Below are 19,941 nucleotides of genomic sequence, written 5' to 3' on the forward strand. Positions count from 1 at the left end.
GCACCTATGAAGTTGGGGATATGTCCCAGGACATAGAAATCACCTTTCACTGTAGGCAAATCCTCCACCTGAGGGAAAACGATGTAGCTCCGCTTGTGTTTCAGCAGGGCAGACGACACTCTGGGCAACACGTTGGAAAACATAGGATGGGACATCCCTGAGGCTATGGCCACTGTTGTTTGAAATGACCCACTTGCAAGGAAATGAAGTACTGACATCACCTGCACTTGAGGGGGGATTCCTGTGGGATGGCAGATAGCTGACATCAGGTCTGGCTCCAGCTGGGTAAACAGTTCATGGATTGTGGCACGGTCAAGCCTGTAGGTGATGATCACATGTCTTTCCTCCATTTTCGAGAGGTCCACCAGCAGTCTGTACACCGGAGGATGCTGCCATCTCTTCACATGTCCCAGCGGACGGAGCCTATGAAGGACAACAGCGAGCACAGACTCAACCAACTCATAGGTACGTACCCACAGCTTACACAGAACACGAATCATAATCTGAAAAGTGGCCTGTATGTGTGTTGAGGGTAGGCCTAGGTATGTGTGACGCAGTTAAAAATTAAGCCATGTGGGCCCCTGAAATGGCGGCTGCCTGACCTCTAAAGTGGGACAAAGGGATGTGAGGTAACTGCGCTGGCGTTGTACACCATCGCAGTAGGCGGTCGAAGACCGCGGCGCAATGCTGCATTGGTTAACATTGGACCCTATGGGTCCCAGGAGCCAATGACGATGTACGCCGGCGGTGACGGTACACACCGCCGCGGACGTGACCGTCATTTTCTATCTGTTCAATCACTCAATACCTGATCTTCGACAGGAGAGAACCTACACTGCAAGTGCTGCTGTGACCTCGGTCTGGAAGAGACAATGGCTCGAGTGTCTGTGGAAAGGGCCACTGCCTTCACATCGGAGGAGTTGGAGAAACTCGTGGATGGGGTCCTCCCCCAGTACATGCTACTCTACGGTCCTCCAGACAAACAGGTAAGTACACTGGGAGCATGCTGTATGGGCTATGCCTGTGTGGAGTGGGGTGGATGAAAGATGGAGGGGGGGGGGATATTGAGGCGTGCATTAAAAGACGATGAATGTATGTGCCACATGGCAAGAGTAGGGATGGGGGCCAATGAATGTGACGGTGCAGTTGGTAAGAAAATGTCTCTTCCCCATGTACAATTCCTGTAGGTCAGCGCCCACCAGAAAAAAGATATTTGGCGTGCCATCGCCAAGGACGTCCGGACCCTGGGGGTCTACCACAGACGGAGCACCCACTGCTGGAAAAGATGGGAGGGCATTCGCCGCTGGAGCAAGAAGACGGCAGGGGCTCAGCTGGGGATGGCCTCCCAACGTGGGAGGGGTGCCCGCCGCATCATGACCTCCCTGATGTTCAGGATCCTGGCGGTGGCGTACCCGGAGTTGGATGGGCGCTTGAGGGCATCACACCAGCCACAAGGGGGTGAGTACACTCTCATCCTGCTGATTTTGCTCGCAGTGGAGGTGTCTGGGTTGGGGAGGTAGGCTGTGGGTTTCCCTAGGCCAGGGCAAGTTTAGTAGGCGAGATCCCTTCGTAAGGCAGGCCATGTGGCACCCCACCCCACCTCTATAGAGTGCCAAGTACACCTAGTCATGGCCCTGTGTTATCCATGTGTGCAGATGTCATCCATAGCCTTGTAGGCCTTGTCCCAGGGATTGAACAGTGGAGCCCAAGAGCGCGGAGTAGTGCAGGGGGCTTCTGTGTCTGTCGTGTCCGCCAACGGTAGAAGTAATGCATGCACTCAACATGTCTTTCTTCTATCGTCCACCCCCCCTTTTTGTGGTCTCCCTGTTCTTGTGTGCATTACCATCATCAGGCGGAGGAGCAGTGTCACCGGAGCAGGAGGGAGCTGCATCCCACATGGCCCTGGAGGGCGACACTACGTACTCGGAGTTCACCAGTGGGACAGAGGGCGAGGGGAGTTCCACGGCAGGGACAGGAGCTGGCACCAGTGACACGGACTCGTCCTCTGGTGGGAGCTCCCTTGTGGTGGCGGCAACATCTGTGCCCCCCGCATCTACAGGTACAGCTGCCACCCCCCCTACCAGCACCGCCCTCCCAGCAGCACCTCAGCCTTCGCCCGTGCCCGCTCACCCAGGAGGGTGGGCATCACCTTCGCCCCTGGCACCTCAGGCCCTGCCCCAGTCAACCCTGCTGCCCTAAGTGAGGAGGCCATTGACCTCCTCAGGTCCCTCACTGTTGGGCAGTCTACCATTTTGAATGCCATCCAGGGTGTAGAAAGGCAGTTGCAACAAACAAATGCATTCCTGGAGGGCATTCATTCTGGTCAGGCGGCCCTTCAGTGAGCTTTTCAGACTCTGGCCTCAGCACTGATGGCAGCCATTGTCCCTGTCTCTAGCCTCCCCCTCCACCTTCCTCCATCCAGACCCAATCCCCTGTACCCAGCCTATCCCAAGCACACCATCAGACTAGCATGCACACACGTCAACACACAAGGGAAGCTCTGGCAAACATAAGCACCACACATCCCACAGGCACTCACGCAGGCATCACACACATGCAGACACACCAACATCCACTGCCTGCACTGTGTCCCCCTCCTCCTCGTCTCCCTCCTCCCTCCCAGTCTCATCTACACTCACACCTGCATGCACTACATCTACAGCCACTACTGCCATCACCAGCACACCCACCACCACACCCCACTCACGTGCAGTCACCACCCCCACTACTATTCAAACGTCCCCTGTGTGTCTGTGACGCCACCTTCCAAGATACACAAATGCAGGCACACACACACCCAACATCCATCCACCTCACGACAGACTCCAACGCATTCACCTTCACCCAAAGTCACCAAACGAACACCTCCTACTACCACAACCTCTTCCTCCACTCCCAAACCCCCTCCAGCTACCCGTCCCAGTGTCTCCAAAAAGCTTTTCCTGTACAACCTTGACCTCTTTCCCACACCTCCCCCATCTCGTCCCTCTCCTAGGGCCCGACTCTCCAGGTCCCAACCTAGCACCTCAGCCACAACATCTCTGGGACCAGTGGTGCCTGTAGTCACCAGAATCTGGAGTGCACCAGCCACCAGGGCAGCCAGTGTGGCACGGAGCCACAGCACGGACAGTCCCCCACCTGTCAAGCTTCAAAAGTTGGCCAGTGCCCGGCGGGATAGAGGGCAGACTCCAGACACCAAAGCCGCTCCCAGGGGTCCCGGTGGGAGTGTGGAGTCAGCTGCGACACCTTCCAAGGTAGGGAAGGGCCACAAGAAACCCGGCAAGTCTGGGAAGAGCAGCACGGCGGAGAAGACCCCCATCATCCCCACTGCCTAGGAGGCCACCGCCATCATCCCCGCTGCCCAGGAGGCCACCGCCAGCACCTGCCCTGCTGCCCAAGAGGCCACCGCCATCATCCCCGCTGCCCAGGAGGCCACCTCCATCATCCCTGCTGCCCAGAAGGCCACCGCCATCACAAGCCCCGATGGGCTAGAGAGGACCGCCAGCACAAGCCCCACTGAGCTAGGGAGGACCGCCAGCACAAGCCCCGCTGGGCTAGAGAGGACCGCCAGCACAAGCCCCGCTGGGCTAGAGAGGCCTGCCAGCACAAGCCCCGCTGAGCTAGAGAGGACTGCCAGCACAAGCGCCTCTGAGCTAGAGAGGACCGCCAGCACAAGTCCCGCTGGGCTAGAGAGGATCTCCAGCAACTGAGTCACTGCAAAGGAGCCCGCCGCCACAAGCACCGCTGAACAGAGCACCGCTGAACAGAGCACCTCCGCCACAAGCACCGCTGAACAGGGCACCACCGCCACAAGCACCACTGCCAAGGACACCGCCGCCTCAAGCACTGCTGAACAGGGCACCACCGCCTCAAGCACCACTGGCCCATGAGCACCAAGGGCACTGATGCAACTGAGTTAGTCACAAGCAGGATGAAGCACTCTGAGCACAAAGCCCCCTCCAGAACCACTGGAGACTGTCATCCGCTACCTCTGTCCTTAGCAGGATGAAGCACTCTGGGCACAATGCCCCCTCCAGAACCAGTGGAGACTGTCATCTGCTACCTCTGTCCTTAGCAGGATGAAACACTCTGGGCACCATGCCCCCTACCGGAGCCAGTGGAGACTGTCAACCACTACTTCTGTCCTCAGCAGGATGAAGCACTCTGGACACCATGCCCCCTCCAGAACCAGTGGAGACTGTCATCCACTACCTCTGTCCTTAGCAGGATGAAGCACTCTGGGCACAATGCCCCCTCCAGAACCAGTGGAGACTGTCATCCACTACCTCTGTCCTTAGCAGGATGAAGCACTCTGGGCACAATGCCCCCTCCAGAACCAGTGGAGATTCACATCCACTACCTCTGTCCTTAGCAGGATGAAGCACTATGGGCACAATGCCCCCTCCAGAACCAGTGGAGACTGTCATCCACTTGAGAGACTGTGGCTTTGCACTCCCCAGGATGGAACAGTGGGCAACCCACCCACTGTAGAGACTTGAGAGACTGTGGCTTTGCACTCCCCAGGATGGAACAGTGGGCATGTGGCCCTCTCGTGGATTTGGCTTCGTGCACTCAACCGACTGAGGTGCCCCCCCTTTCCCTCCCCCTGAGGTGCCTGTTTTCTTGCTCTTTAATGCCCCTGCAGTGTTCTCTCAGTCATGGTCGGGGATCTTGTGTGGCCCTCGCCCATACCGTGTGGGCCCAGTGTTCCACGGATTTCATTGAAGCACTACCTGGACTACTAAGCTTGGTGTATATGTTGTTTAAAGTGTATATATATATATTTGCGTACTTGATTTTAATATATTACAATGGTTACACTCATTTTCTTTTGTCTTTGCATTCTTCCAGGGGGTTGGGGGGCGTAACTGTAATGTATCATGCTGTATTGGTGTGTGTGTTGTTGTGGGTGAGAGTGGGGGTGGGGGTGTTGCGTGTTGCGTGTGTGTGTCCCTGTTTTTTTCCTCCCCCTTCCCCTGTGTCATAGGTGCAGTACTCACCGTTGTCTTCGCCGCCGGCGTTCGTGTTCCTGGTAGAGGAACAAGAAGATAAGGGCTGGCAGGATCTGCAGCTCTGGTTCCATGGCGTCCGAGCTCCTTGTGGAGTGTGTAGAGGTGAGCGTTTTCCCTTTGAAGTCCTGTTTCCGCTGTGTTTTTGTCCGCGGTGAATCCACCCCGGGAAAGGTGGCGGATTGGTAGGTTGTGATACAGTGGGCGGTACTTTGTCTCTCACCTGTCTGTTGGCGGTGACCGCCGCGCTGTTTGTTTTTACCGCCGTGGCGGTCGGAGTGTTAGAGTGGCTGTCTTTGTTGGCGGTTTCCGCCACGGTCGTAATTCCAATTTCTTTACCGCCGGCCTGTTGGCGGTCTTACAGCCGTTTTAACACCTTCCGCCAGGGTTCTAACGAGGGCCTATTTGCCTAAAATAATCAAGGTTTGAAGGTACTAAAGATTATACCACTTGCAGCCTTCTTACTGTAGTGTAAACTTTACACATAGCCCATCTTCTGAAGCAAAATAAGCACTTGTACATAAGTTAGTACCTGGTGCACACTGTCTTCTGGGTTATGTAGAAATTGTCATGCAGAGACAATTCTATCTGTCTAATAACTCAAGGCTGCTTACCATACTTAGTAGCTACTACGTAGAATCTTTGAGCTATTGGAAACTTTTTCTGCAGAACCAAAAAACTTGTATTGAACATACAGTACACACATTGTCAACTGTCATCTGTACACTTTTACTCTTCAATACAAAGATTTATAACTTGTTTGTAGAAATCGGATAGCTGGTTGACTGGGGTGTGAGCCATGATCAAGCAGTAACCACAATCTTAGTCGGGGAAAGGCACAAGCAAACCTCAAATTAACATGTGCTCACCTTCTTGGTAGCTTGGCACAGAGCAGTCAGCATTAGCTTAGAGGCAATATGTAAAGTATTTATGCAACACTTCAAACAGTAAATCTGTGAAAATACCACACAAAAAGATCCCACACATGTAAGAAAAATAATTCCTAATTTAATAAACAAAACAGCACCAAAATTCAATCGATATAACTAGAGTTATGAATTTTTAAAGAATAAACTGCAATATAGCACCTGAAAAGCATAAATTGCCAACTGAGACTATCTGGTTGTGCTGCACCAGGTCAAAGTCAAAAGTTCAGGCAAACCACCATGGAGCACAGGTCGAATACAGCCCCACATTAGACCCCCTGGTGTTTTACCTTCTCAGGTTTTGTGCCAAGAATCACATTCACGCTTGAGATAGTCGCGAAGAGGAGGGAGAGCATCATGGGTGGTGGTCAACATGGCACGAAGAGTGGGCTGGCCTTCATGGATAGGTGGTCTGGCGCATCAAGGTGGCACTCCTCCACAAGCTGTTAATGCAGTTGTGCGAAGAGATGGGCTGGTGACAGTTTGAGCAGATTTTCAGTGCAAGCAGAGTGATTTCAGTGCGAATGGGCATGTTTGCGTTCGTGAAGAGCCTAAAAGATTGATTTAAGAGGCCACTTTGCCACACCAAGGGTCCAGGATATGAGGGGCACCACTTAGGGGTCAGGAACTCACTGTATCACTGTAGTCAGCTCCAGGAGCTGTTGGGGAGCCATGTTTGTCCCTGAGGCTTAGATCAGGAGGTCAGCAGACTAGCTCATTGAGACACTCTGGAGTCTTGGGTTCAAGATGGGTTACACTCTCCTTTTTCCTCAGGCAAGAGGGCAGCGGGCAGAATGTAAGCACAGTAGGACAACGGTTCCTTCACAGCAGTAGTCCCACAGAGTGGCAGTCCTTGTAGCAGCACAACAGTCCTTCTTCCTCGCAGAGTGTCCACATGTCCAGAAGTGCACTGAAGTAGTAGTGTCTGAGTTCCTTTTTTGTACACAGTTGTGCCTTTGAAGTAGGGAAAAGCTGCTAGAGGCATGTCTTTGAAGTGCACAGATGCCCTTCTTTCCCTGCCATGGCTCCAAACTAACTACAGGGGGGTATGTAGCCCATTGTGTGGCGACGGGACTCAGCTTATTCAGGTGTAAGTGAGGTTGGGCCCGGCTCCTTCTTTCCATCCTCCCAGCGATGGCCCATCCAGTCACACTTATACTCCCATTGCGTGTGGCTGGCTAAGAGGAATACACAAAGCTCAACTGCCAACAACACTCAGTCATGTGACCAGAGTCAGGCTGCAGGCACCAAATGGCTAAGGCAAGAAAATTCCCTCTTTCTAAAGTGGCATTTTTAGCATTGTAATTTAGAATCTGATTTCACTATAAGTGAATATTTTAAATTAGGATTTCAAAAACACCAAAAATGAACCAGTTATCTCTTAACAATAGGAAATTACACTTATAAAATGTAATGATGCAATTCCAATGTTATCCTATGGGAGAGATAGGCCTTGCAGTATTAAAACACACCTTTAAGAGGTTTCGAATACCAGGACGTGTAAAACTTAAAAGTACATGTCTAACTTTTTAAATACATTGCACCCTGCTCTCTGGGCTGCCCAGTGCCTAACTTAGTGGAGATGTATATGTTTTAAAAAGGAAGGCTCAGACTTGGCAAAAGGTTTAAAAACTGCACACAGACTGCAATGGCAGGTCTGAGACATGTTTAATGGGCTGCTTAAGGAGGTGGCACAATCAGTGCTGCAGGCCTACTAGTAGCATTTAATTTACAGGCCCTGCTAGTATGCTTAGTAGGGATGTACATGTAAATTAAATATGCCAATTGTGTGTAAGCCAATATTATCATGTTTTGAGCCGTGAGCACAAGCACTTTAGCACAGGTTAGCAGTGGTAAAGTGTGCAGTGTCCTAAGACCAGGAAAAACAAAGTCAGCAAACACAGGAGATCTAAAGGCAAACGGTTAGGGGAAAACAATGCCAAGCGTGCCAGATCTAACAGAGTTCAATACCGCTACACACCTATGATGCATTAGAAGCTACATGCCACTATGTAAACTAAAAAAGCTAAACTAGCACACTTATTGAATAATGTCATCAGTGATGTCATAAATTATATCATTTGAGATTTCATAAATTATGTCAGAGAACATATCATGAGTGATCTAATATTTGAGGTCATAAGTAGTACATGTTGGGGGTACAAGGTATGCTAACTATAACTGGTAAACTTCTATGTTTTTTTTAGTTCAAAATGTTAATGTTGCCCCTGACAAATTCTCCTAACTATAGCGTGACTTTAAGCTCTTGTATTTTCAGTGAGTGTCTACATTTATTTAAAAACAAAAACATATCTTTTTATCACATCCAACTATAATGTTACAGTAAACTTTGTTTTTAAGTGACTTTCTAGGTTTTTTTTTAACGTTAAGTGATATTTTATCACCATGCGCAAAGCCATCCCCCTTCGGCATGGCCAAAGGGGTTGGCCACAGGTCTTCATGTTTTTTTAAAGTGAGGGGGCCATGGGGTACCCCCTCTATGAGCCTTATTAAGCCCACTGGGCCATGGGTACCCCAGGGAACTTATGTTTTTTAAAGGGGAGGTGGACATAGTGCCCCCACTCACCGCTGAGCCTTATTAGGCCCTAGGACCCAGTCCTCCAGGGCTGTTTTTTTATTAAAGGGGAGGTGGGCACGTGCCCACCTCCGAGCCTTATTAGGCCCTGGGGACAGCATCACAGCAGTGCCATGTGGCTCACCCCCTCCACAACCCTTATTAGGCCCTGAGCCCCGCATCCCCTAAGGTCATTTTCTTTAGGAATGGGGATTGGGGTTGTGTGGCTGCCCCTCCAAGGTATTTAAAGGGAGGAGGCATGTGGCCCCATCCACAAGCCTTGTTAGGCCCTGGGGTCTCCACCCCCCAGGGCCATTACTAAAATTAAAGGGGAGGAGGGCCACCTAGTGGGAGCAAACAAAGGTTTTCCTCCCACACCATTGCAGGCAGGTAAATGGCTATTTACTGGGGGTAGGCTCCCTGGGACATAGTTAGTGAGTCTACCCTGGGGATTGAGTCCCTGGTGCCATTAATGGCTCGAGGAGGGTGGTATTGCAGCTCCCCTCCCTTAAACAAATCATCCGAAGTGGTAGGCTGCCTGGGACTTTTAATGGCTAAGGGAAGCATTCTGCACTGTCCCCTCCCGAGTTAAGGTAATTTCATCCCCTGGGGCTTCTAAATGGTTGGGAGGGGGGCTACATGGCCTCCCCTCATTTGCAAATTTTAGCCCCAAAGGTGGGCTCCCTGGGGCCTTTAATTGGTCGGGAAGGCCCTATTTCAGTAATTTTGACGCCAGGGGATGGGGTCCGCAGGGCATCTGGAGGCTCGGGGAGGGAGAACACATGGCTTGTTGTGCATTATTCTATAAATGTTAGACCTATGCAAGCATTAGAACTCTGACAGTAAGTACAAAATAGCTCAGAATAATATGAGGTATCATTAATGCCATAGTACAAAAAACTCCCTTGGGTGTAGAAAGCATGGGTTATGTATCACATTGACCCTATACCATAAACTTCCAGGGGAGAGAAGTTCACATTAACAATCAACCACAGATATGTGGGAAAAACTCATTGCATACAGTGTTCAATCTATATACAAATGTTCAGAGAAGGCCAAGTTTCTAGAAATACTTAACATCTGTTCCAAAACAAATGCCCAATTATGGACAGCTTTTATCTGTATAAAACTCCTGACTGTTACCAAACCGACATTGAGAAGTTGATAGGAGTAGAGAAGGGGATACTTTAAATAGTGTTCACTGTATGGAGTGTATAAGACTGTTTGTACCGTAATGTACCAGACTGTCTGAGGACAGGGAAACTGATGAGAAATACACTACAGATTATTTAAAAGTATCTACTAAGAAGAGTATACATTCTATGCAACGCTTGGTAAAAAAGACTCTATTCTCCTAAAATAAGCAACGCCTAAAGGTGCTAAAGGTTATACTACCTGCTGCCTTCTTGCTCTGGTGAAAACTTTACAGATAGCCCATCTTTCTGAAGCAAAGCAAGGACACGTACGTAGCTTAATACTTAGTGCACACAGTCATTTATGTGACGTAGAAATTGACACGCTGCGAAAATTCTGTCTAATAACTCAAGGCTGTTTACAATACTTAGGCCCTCATTACAACATTGGCGGTAAAAGCCGCTTACCGCCGTGCAGAAGACCGCCAACACACCGCCGCGGCTGTGGAATTCCACCACAGCTATTATGACCGACATCTCGGAATCCGACAAAATTCAGACACCCACACGAGTCCGCCACACCAAAGGTCAGTGATAAACTGGCGAAAACAAAACCTCCACCGTCACGCCAACAGAAATACGGCCACACTATCACGACCCACGAATCCACGCGGCGGTCTTTCAACCTTGGTATTCCATTGGCTGTACACACGACCGCGCTCAAAATACACACACATATACAAAACACAGCCACATTGGACAATTCGAAATACACACACCTGATACACATACACACACCACTCCCACACACCCAATACAATACAAAACACACACCCACATCACCCACAAACCCCTATGACCACTATTACAGAGAGAAGGCCAGAGAGAGACACCACCATCCACAAACTAGCATTCACAGGCACACAACACCATCACCCACACAATTTCCACGCACAAAACACCACACACCACTACATATTACCACACTTATCACCACACACACCACCCCACACATCACCTTCACCACCATATGGCACGGCAAAGACACCCCAGGTTCTCGGAGGAGGAGCTCAGGGTCATGGTGGAGGAAATCGTCTGGGTAGAGCCACAGCTATTTGGATCAAAGGTGCAGCACATCTCAATTGCAAGGAAGATGGAGCTATGGCGAAGAATAGTCAACAGGGTCAAGCAGTGGGACAACACCCAAGAAATCGGGAGGACATCAGGAAGAGGTGGAACGACCTACGGGGGAAGGTGCGTTCTGTGGTCTCAAGACACCACCAGGCGGTTCAGCGGACTGGCGGTGGACCCCCACCTCCTCCCCCACAACTAACAACATGGAAGGAGCAGCTCTTGGCGATTCTGCATCCTGAGGGCCTCGCAGGAGTTGGTGGAGGAATGGACTCTGGTAAGTCAAACCTTTAACTACCATATCCCCCACCCAACCTGCATGCTATCACATACCCCCACACTCGCCCCCACCCCTATCACTCCAACTCCTCAAAAATGTACCAATATCACAAATCACCCATCCCAACACCAAGCCCTGCATGCAACACCAACGCATGGACACCCATCACTAAAGCATGCCCACTGCACATACCCATACACCTCCCTAAACCATCATCACACAAGCCCCCACACAGGAATACCAGCACTGGGGTACAGGGTCACCCACCCATTGCACACCATGGCACACACAGATGCAATAATCATGCCTTTCCACCCCTGCAGGACCACTACCCAACGTCACCAGACAGGAGGGTCCAGACATCTCCACTCCACCCACAGAAGAGGCCCACAGTGATGACAGCACCTCTATCCACCTGGATCTAGATGACCAGCCCGGACCTTCTGGGCCTCGAGACAGTCGGTTCCCCTCACACAGGCACAGGCCACCACAGACCTTCCCCCCTCTGGAAACGCCAGCACAGCACCCACTCAGCGGGCCCATACCTCTGTCCCCAGGACACATCAATCAGCTGTATGTCCACCACCACTACAAGGAACCCAGGATAACCCACCACCCCAACAACAACAGGGACCTGGGGGCAGTGGCAGTGGGCACACGGTCCAGGGGACGGAGGCCCAGGAACACAGGGGAACTGGGAGGGCTGCTGTGCGACAGGGGGCGGATAGGCCAAGGGAACCCACTCTCCACGAGGCCCTCTCCTCCATCATGGGAGCCTACTACCACTCCCAGGAGATGATGGCAACGGTACTGGCCAAGTTTCAGGAGACCCAGCGGCTGCAGGAGGAACAGTATTTGGGCTTTAGGGAGGAACTCAGAACCATCAATTCCACCCTGGGCACCATCGTAGGGGTGCTGAAGGAAGTACTCAACACCAGGAGGGACACTGTGGCACTACAAGGGGCCCCTGACACTAGCATGGACGATGAACTGCCCACCACCTCCGCCGGTGCTAGTGGACAGGAGGCACCGCCACAGGAACACCACACCAGCACCCCACCCCCTGCAGACGGAGAACCACCCCGCAAATGGTCCCTGAGATCCAGGAACAAGACAGAGCATGATGCCAAGACCCCAGCCAAGAAATGAGACCACCCTGATTGTCATCCCACTGTCCCACTTTGTCACCTTGTCCATATTGAAACTGCCCCAGCTCCATCTCCTATGCCCATATGGGCAATGCACCTGTGAGACTAATAGACTGGACTCTGCCATGGACATTCCTCCGCCACCACCCCTCACCACTTCACTACCCCCTTCAATATTGAGCATTTAAATAAACACACCTAAAGCACAAAATTATCTGGAGTCTGTCTGTGATTTCGAAATAGTGTATTACCAATTACAGTGACAAAGGTCCTCATTCTGACTTAGGCGGGCGGCGGGCGGCGCCCGCCAAGCAGAAACCGCCATTTGCCCGCTCCGCGGTCAAAAGACTGCAGAGGCCATTCTGGCTTTCCCGCTGGGCCGGCGGGCGCCCGCCAAAGGAGCGCCTGCCGGCCCAGCGGGAAAGACCCTGCAACAATGAAGCCGGCTCCGAATGGAGCCGGCGGAGTTGCAGGGGTGCGACGGGTGCAGTTGCACCCATCGCGATTTTCACTGTCTGCAATGCAGACAGTGAAAATCTTTATGGAGCCCTGTTAGGGGGCCCCTGCACTGCCATGCCAGTGGCATGGGCAGTGCAGGGGGGCCCCACGACACCCGTTCCCGCCATCCTGTTCCTGGCGGTAAAAACCGCCAGGAACAGGATGGCGGGAAGGGGGTCGGAATCTCCATGGCGGCGCTGCTTGCAGCGCCGCCATGGAGATTCAGCCCATGCAGGGGAAATCCGGCGGGAAATCGCCGGATTCCCTTTTCTGACCGCGGCTTTAACGCCGCGGTCAGAATGGGCTGGGAAGCACCGCCAGCCTGTTGGCGGTGCTTCCGTGGTCGTCGACCCTGGCGGTCGATGACCGCCAGGGTCAGAATGACCCCCAAAATGTTCAGGAAATAGTAATGTCAACATACCTATGTCACACAGCTCTAGTCCCTGAGGAATCTAAGCAGATGACACACGTTGGGACCCACATCTGTGAAACCGTAAGGGAAAGTAACAACTCAGTGACCATACACTGTGTAAAATCGACAGACAGGATAGAGGTAGAAGTGTAAAAGTACATGTAGTAGGCAGGAATGTATTCTCACCTGTGTTTCACTGGAAATATTGCTGGATTGGATGACTGTTCTGCATGTCTTCTTCCTCTGCTTCCTCCTCATCACTGTCCACAGGCTCCACAGCTGCCACAACACCGCCATCTGGACCATCCTCCTGCAGAAAAGGCACCTGTCGTCGCAAAGCCAAGTTATGAAGCATACAGCAGGCCACGATGATCTGGCACACCTTCTTTGGTGAGTAGAATAGGGATCCACCTGTCATATGGAGGCACCTGAACCTGGCCTTCAGGAGGCCGAAGGTCCGCTCGATCACTCTCCTAGTTCACCCATGGGCCTCATTGTAGCGTTCCTCTGCCCTTGTCCTGGGATTCCTCACTGGGGTCAGTAGCCATGACAGGTTGGGGTAACCAGAGTCACCTAATAGCCACACACGGTGCCTCTGGAGTTGACCCATCACATAAGGGATGCTGCTATTCCGCATGATGTAGGCGTAATGCACTGAGCCAGGGAACATGGCATTCACATGGGAGATGTACTGGTCTGCCAAACATACCATCTGTGCATTCATCGAATGATAACTCTTCCGGTTCCTGTACACCTGTTCACTCCTGTGGGGGGGGGACCAAAGCCACATGGGTCCCATCAATGGCACCAATGATGTTGGGGATATGTCCAAGGGCATAGAAGTCACCTTTCACTGTAGGCAAATCCTCCACCTGATGGAAAACAATGTAGCTGCGCATGTGTTTCAGAAGGGCAGACAACACTCTGGACAACACGTTGGAAAACATAGGCTGGGACATCCCTGATGCCATGGCCACAGTTGTTTGAAAAGACCCACTTGCAAGGAAATGGAGCACTAATAGCACCTGCACTTGAGGGGGGATTCCTGTGGGATGGCGGATTGCTGACATCAGGTCAGGCTCAAACTGTGTAAACAGTTGCTGGATTGTGGCACGGTCAAACCTGTAGGTGATAATCAAATTCCTTTCCTCCATTGTCGACAGGTCCACCAGCGATCGGCACACCGGAGGATTCCGCCATCTCCTCACATGTCCCAGCGGACGGTGCCTATGAAGGACAACAGCGAGCACAGAGTCAAACAACTCAGTGGTATGTACCCACAGTCTACACAGAACACCATTCATACACAAAATGTGGCCTGTATGTGTGTTGAGAGTAGGCCTAGGTATGTGTGACGCAGATGGTAATTAGGCCATGTGGGCCCCTGAAATGGCGGCTGCCTGACCTGTAAAGTGGGACAATGGGATTTAAGGTAACTGGTCTGGCGTTGTACACCGTCGCGGTAGGCGATCGAAGACTGCGGCGCAATGCTGCATTGGTTAACATTGGACCCTATGGGTCCCAGGAGCCAATGACGATGTACGCCGGTGGTGATGGTACGCACCGCCGTGGACGTGACCGCCATTTTCTATCTGTTGAATCACTCGATACCTGATCTTTGACAGGAGAGGACCTACACTGCAAGTGCTGCTGTGACCTCGGTCTGGAAGAGACAATGGCTTGTGCGTCTGGGGAAAGGGCCCCTGCCTTCACATCGGAGGAGTTGGAGAAGCTCGTGGATGGGGTGCTCTCCCAGTACACGCTACTCTACGGTCCTCCAGACCAACAGGTATGTACACAGGGAGCATGTTGTATGGGCTATGCCTGTGTGGAGAGTGCTGGTTATAAGAAGGAAGGGGGCTGAGTTCTGCGTGCATGAAAGACGGCAGGTGCATGTGCCACATGGCAAGGGTATGGATGGGGGCCACTCACTTTGACGGCGCAGTTGGTAATGATTTCTCTTCTTCCCCTGTACATTTCATGTAGGTCAGCGCCCACCAGAAGAAGGATATTTGGCATGCCATTGCCACGGACGTCCGGACCCTGGGGTTCGACCACAGACGGAGCACCCACTGCCAGAAAAGATGGGAGGACATTCGCCGCTGGAGCAAGAAGACGGCGGAGGCTCAGCTGGGGATGGCCTCCCAATGTGGGAGGGGTGCCCGTCGAACCATGACCCCCCTGATGTTCAGGATTCTGGCGGTGGCCTACCCGGAGTTGGATGGGCGCTTGAGGGCATCACAGCAGACACAAGGGGGTGAGTACAATCTCATTCAGCTGAATTTGCGCGCAGTGGAGGGGTCTGGGTGGGGGAGGAGGGCTGTGGGTTTCCCTAGGCCAGGGCGAGTTCTGTAGGCTAGGCCCCTTCTTAAGGCATGGCCCTGTGGTCCCCCACCCCACCTATGTAGAGTGCCAAGTACAGCTATTCAGGCACCTGTGTCATCTGTGTGTGCATATGTCGTCCATAGCCTTGTAGGCCATTTCCCAGGAATTGCACTGTAGAGCCCAACAGCGCAACGTAGTGCAGGGGGCTTCTGTGTTTGTCTTGTCCGCCAACGGTAGCGGTAAGCCATGCACTCAACAAGTCTTTCTTCTGTTTTCCCCCCCTTTTTTGCGGTCTCCCTGTTCTTGTGTGCATTAGCATCATCAGGCGGAGGAGCAGTGGCACCGGAGCATGAGGGAGCTGCATCCCACATGGCCAAGGAGGGCCACACTACGGACTCTGAATACACCAGTGGGACGGAGGGCAAGGGGAGCACCACGGCGGTGACAGGAGCTGAAACCAGCGACACGGACTTGTCCTCTGATGGGAGCTCCCTTGTGGTGGCGGCAACATCTGTGCCCCCCACTTCTACAGGTACAGCCGCCACCCCCCCTACCAGCACCGCCCTCCCAGCAACCCCTCAGCCTTCGCCCTGTGCCCGCTCACCCAGGAGGGTGGGCATCTCCTTCGCCCCAGGCACCTCAGTCCCTGCCCCTGTCACCTCTGCTGCCCTCAGTGAGGAGGCCATTGACCTCCTCAGGCCCCTCACTGTTGGTCAGTCTACCATTTTGAATGCCATCCAGGGTGTAGAAAGGGAGTTGCAACAAACCAATGCATTCCTGGAGGGCAGTCATTCTGGTCAGGCGGCCCTTCACCGAACCTTTCAAACTCTGGCCTCAGCACTGATGGCAGCCGTTGTCCCTGTGTCTAGCCTCCCCCCTCCAACTTCCTCCACCCAGACCCAATCCCCTGTACCTCTGTCTATCCCTAGCACACCATCAGACCAGCCTGCACACACCTCACCACACAAGGGAAGCTCAGGCAAACATAAGCACCATACATCCCACAGGCACTCATGCAAGCATCACACACATACAGACACACCAACATCCACTGCCTCCACTGTGTCCCCCTCCTCGTCGTCTCCCTCTTCGCTCCCAGTCTCGTCTACACTCACACCTGCATGTACTACCTCTACAGCCACTAAGTCCTGCACCAGCACACCCACCACCACACCCCGCTCACGTGCAGTCACCACCCCCACTACCATTCACACGTCCCCTGTGTCCTCTCCCAGTGTGTCTGTGATGCCCCCTCTGAAGATACACAAATGCAGGCACACACCCACCTAACATACATCCACCTCACAACAGCCTCCACCGCACCCAAAGCCACAAAACTTACACCTCCTACAACCACCACCTCTTCCTCCACTCCCAAACCCCCTCCAGCTACCCGTCCCAGTGTCTCCAAACAACTTTTCCTGTCCACCGTTAACCTATTGACCACCACCCCCCCCCCGGGACCAGTGGTGCCTGTTGTCACAGGAATGTGGAGTGCACCGGCCACCAGGACAGCCAGTGTGTCACGGAGCCACAGCACAGCCAGTCCCCCCCTGTGAAGCACCAGAAGTTGGCCAGTGCCCGGCAGGAGAGGGGGAAGACTCCAGCCAACCAAGCCGCTCCCAGGGGTCCCGGGGGGAGTGTGGACTCAGCTGTGACTCCTCCCAAGGTGGGGAAGGGCCAGAAGAAACCCGGTAAGTTTGGGAGGAGCAGCACGACGGAGAAGACCGCCATCATCCCCGCTGGCCAGGAGGGCTCCGCCAGCCTCATCGTCGCTGCCCAGGAGGCCACCACCAGCCCCATCATCGCTGCCCAGGAGGCCACCGCCAGTCCCATCGTCGCTGCCCAGGAGGACACCGCCAGCCACAGCCCAGCTGCCCAGGAGGACACCGCCAGCCACAGCCCAGCTGCCCAGGAGGGCCCCGCCAGCCACAGCCCAGCTGCCCAGGAGGGCCCCGCCAGCCACAGACCAGCTGACCAATGAAGGATCGCCAGCACCAGCCCAGCTGGGCAATGAAGGACCGCCAAGTCAAGCACCGCTGAACAAGGCAAGGACCGCTGAACAGGGCAAGGACCGCCAAGTCAAGCACCGCTGAACAGGGCAAGGACCGCTGAACAGGGCAAGGACCGCCAAGTCAAGCACCGCTGAACAGGGAAAGGACCGCTGAACAGGGCAAGGACCACCAAGTCAAGCACCACTGAACAGGGAAAGCACCGCCAACTCAAGCACCGCTGAACAGGGCAAAGACCGCTGAACAGGGAAAGCACCGCCAAGTCAAGCACCGATGAACAGGGCAAGCACCGCTGAACAGGGCAAGCACCGCCAACTCAAGCACCGCTGAACAGGGCAAGGAACGCCAAGTCAAGCACAGCTGAACAGGGTAAGCACCTCTGAACAGGGCAAGCACCGCCAAGTCAAGCACCGCTGAACAGGGCAAGCACTGCTGAACAGGGAAAGCACCGCCAAGTCAAGCACCGCTAGCCTATGAGCGGCAGGGCCACTGACGCAACAGGGACCGTCACGGGGTGAGTGATGCTCTCTGGGCACCAGTCCCCCTCCAGAACCAGTGGAGACATGCATCCACTACGTCTGTCCTTGGCAGGATGAAGCACTCTGGGCACCAGTCCCCCTCCAGAACCAGTGGAGACATGCATCCACTACCTCTGTCCTTGGCAGGATGAAGCACTCTGGGAACCAAGCCCCCTCCAGAACCAGTGGAGACTGTTATCCACTTGAGAGACCGTGGCTTTGCACTCCCCAGGATGCAGCAGTGGGCAAACCACCCACTGTAGAGTCTTGAGAGACTGTGGCTTTGCACTCCCCAGGATTGAACAGTGGGCAAGCCACCCACTGTAGAGACTTGAGAGACTGTTGCTTTGCACTCCCCAGGATGCAGCAGTGGGCAAACCACCCACTGTAGAGACTTGAGAGACTGTGGCTTTGCACTCCCCAGGATTGAACAGTGGGCAAGCCACCCACTGTAGAGACTTGAGAGACTGTGGCTTTGCACTCCCCAGGATGCAGCAGTGGGCAAACCATCCACTGTAGAGACTTGAGAGACTATGGCTTTGCACTCCCCAGGATGCAGCAGTGGGCAAACCACCCACTGTAGAGACTTGAGAGACTGTGGCTTTGCACTCCCCAGGATGCAGCAGTGGGCAAACCACCCACTGTAGAGACTTGAGAGACTGTGGCTTTGCACTCCCCAGGATTGAACAGTGGGCAAGCCACCCACTGTAGAGACTTGAGAGACTGTGGCTTTGCACTCCCCAGGATGCAGCAGTGGGCAAACCACCCACTGTAGAGACTTGAGAGACTGTGGCTTTGCACTCCCCATTATTGAACAGTGGGCAAGCCACCCACTGTAGAGACTTGAGAGACTGTGGCTTTGCACTCCCCAGGATGCAGCAGTGGGTAAACCACCCACTGTAGAGACTTGAGACTGTGGCTTTGCCCTCCCCAGGATGCAGCAGTGGGCAAACCACCCACTGTAGAGACTTGAGAGACTGTGGCTTTACACTCCCCAGGATGCAGCAGTGGGCAAACCACCCACTGTAGGGACTTGAGAGACTGTGGCTTTGCACTCCCCAGGATACATCAATGGGCCTCGTGGATCTGGCGTCGTGCACTCATCCGGCTGAGGTGCCCCCCTTCCCTTCCCCCTGAGGTGCCTGTTGTATTTCTATCTGATGCCCCTGCAGTGTTCTCTCTGTTTTGATCTGGTATCGTGTGTGGGGCTCGCCCATGCATTTTGGGCCCAGTGGCCCATGGACTATAGGTGGTGCAATACCTGGACTACTAATCTTGGTGTATATTTTGTTAATAGTGTATATATGTATATTTTTGCTTACTGAATTTTGATATATTACAATGGTTACAATCATTTCCTTTTGTCTTTGCATTGTTCCGGGGGGCTTGGGGGATGTAACTGTAATGTATAGATATGCATTGGTGTGTGTGTTGTAGTGGGTGTGGGTGGTGGTGGGGGTGTTGGTGTTGGGGTGGGGGTGTTGCGTGTGTGTGTCCCTGTTTTTAGCCTCCCCCCTCCCTTGTGTCATAGGTGCAGTACTCACTGTGGTCTTCGCCGCCGGCGTTGGTGCTCCTGGTACAGGAGCAGGAAGGCCATCGCAGGAAGAATATGGAGTTCCGGCTCCATGGTGTCCTCCTTCCTCGTGGAGTGTGTAGAGGTCAGCGTTTTTCCTTCGAAATTCCTGTTTCCGACGTGTTTTTATCTGCGGTGAATCCGTCCCAGAAAAGGTGGCGGATTGGCCTGTCATAATAGTGTGGGTGGTACATTGTCCTCCGCCTGTCTGCTGGCGGTGACCGCCGAGCTGTTTGTTTGTACTGCCATGGCGGTCGGAGTGTTAAAGTGGCTGTCTTTGTTGGCGGTTTCCGACACATTCGTAATTCCAACGTTTTTACCGCCCGCCTGTTGGCGGTCTTACCGCCGCTTTAACACCGTCCGCCAGGGTTGTAATGCCCCCATTAGTATGTTGTATGTAG

Source organism: Pleurodeles waltl, chromosome 3_1 (assembly GCF_031143425.1).
Source record: "Pleurodeles waltl isolate 20211129_DDA chromosome 3_1, aPleWal1.hap1.20221129, whole genome shotgun sequence".
Classification (NCBI taxonomy): domain Eukaryota; kingdom Metazoa; phylum Chordata; class Amphibia; order Caudata; family Salamandridae; genus Pleurodeles; species Pleurodeles waltl.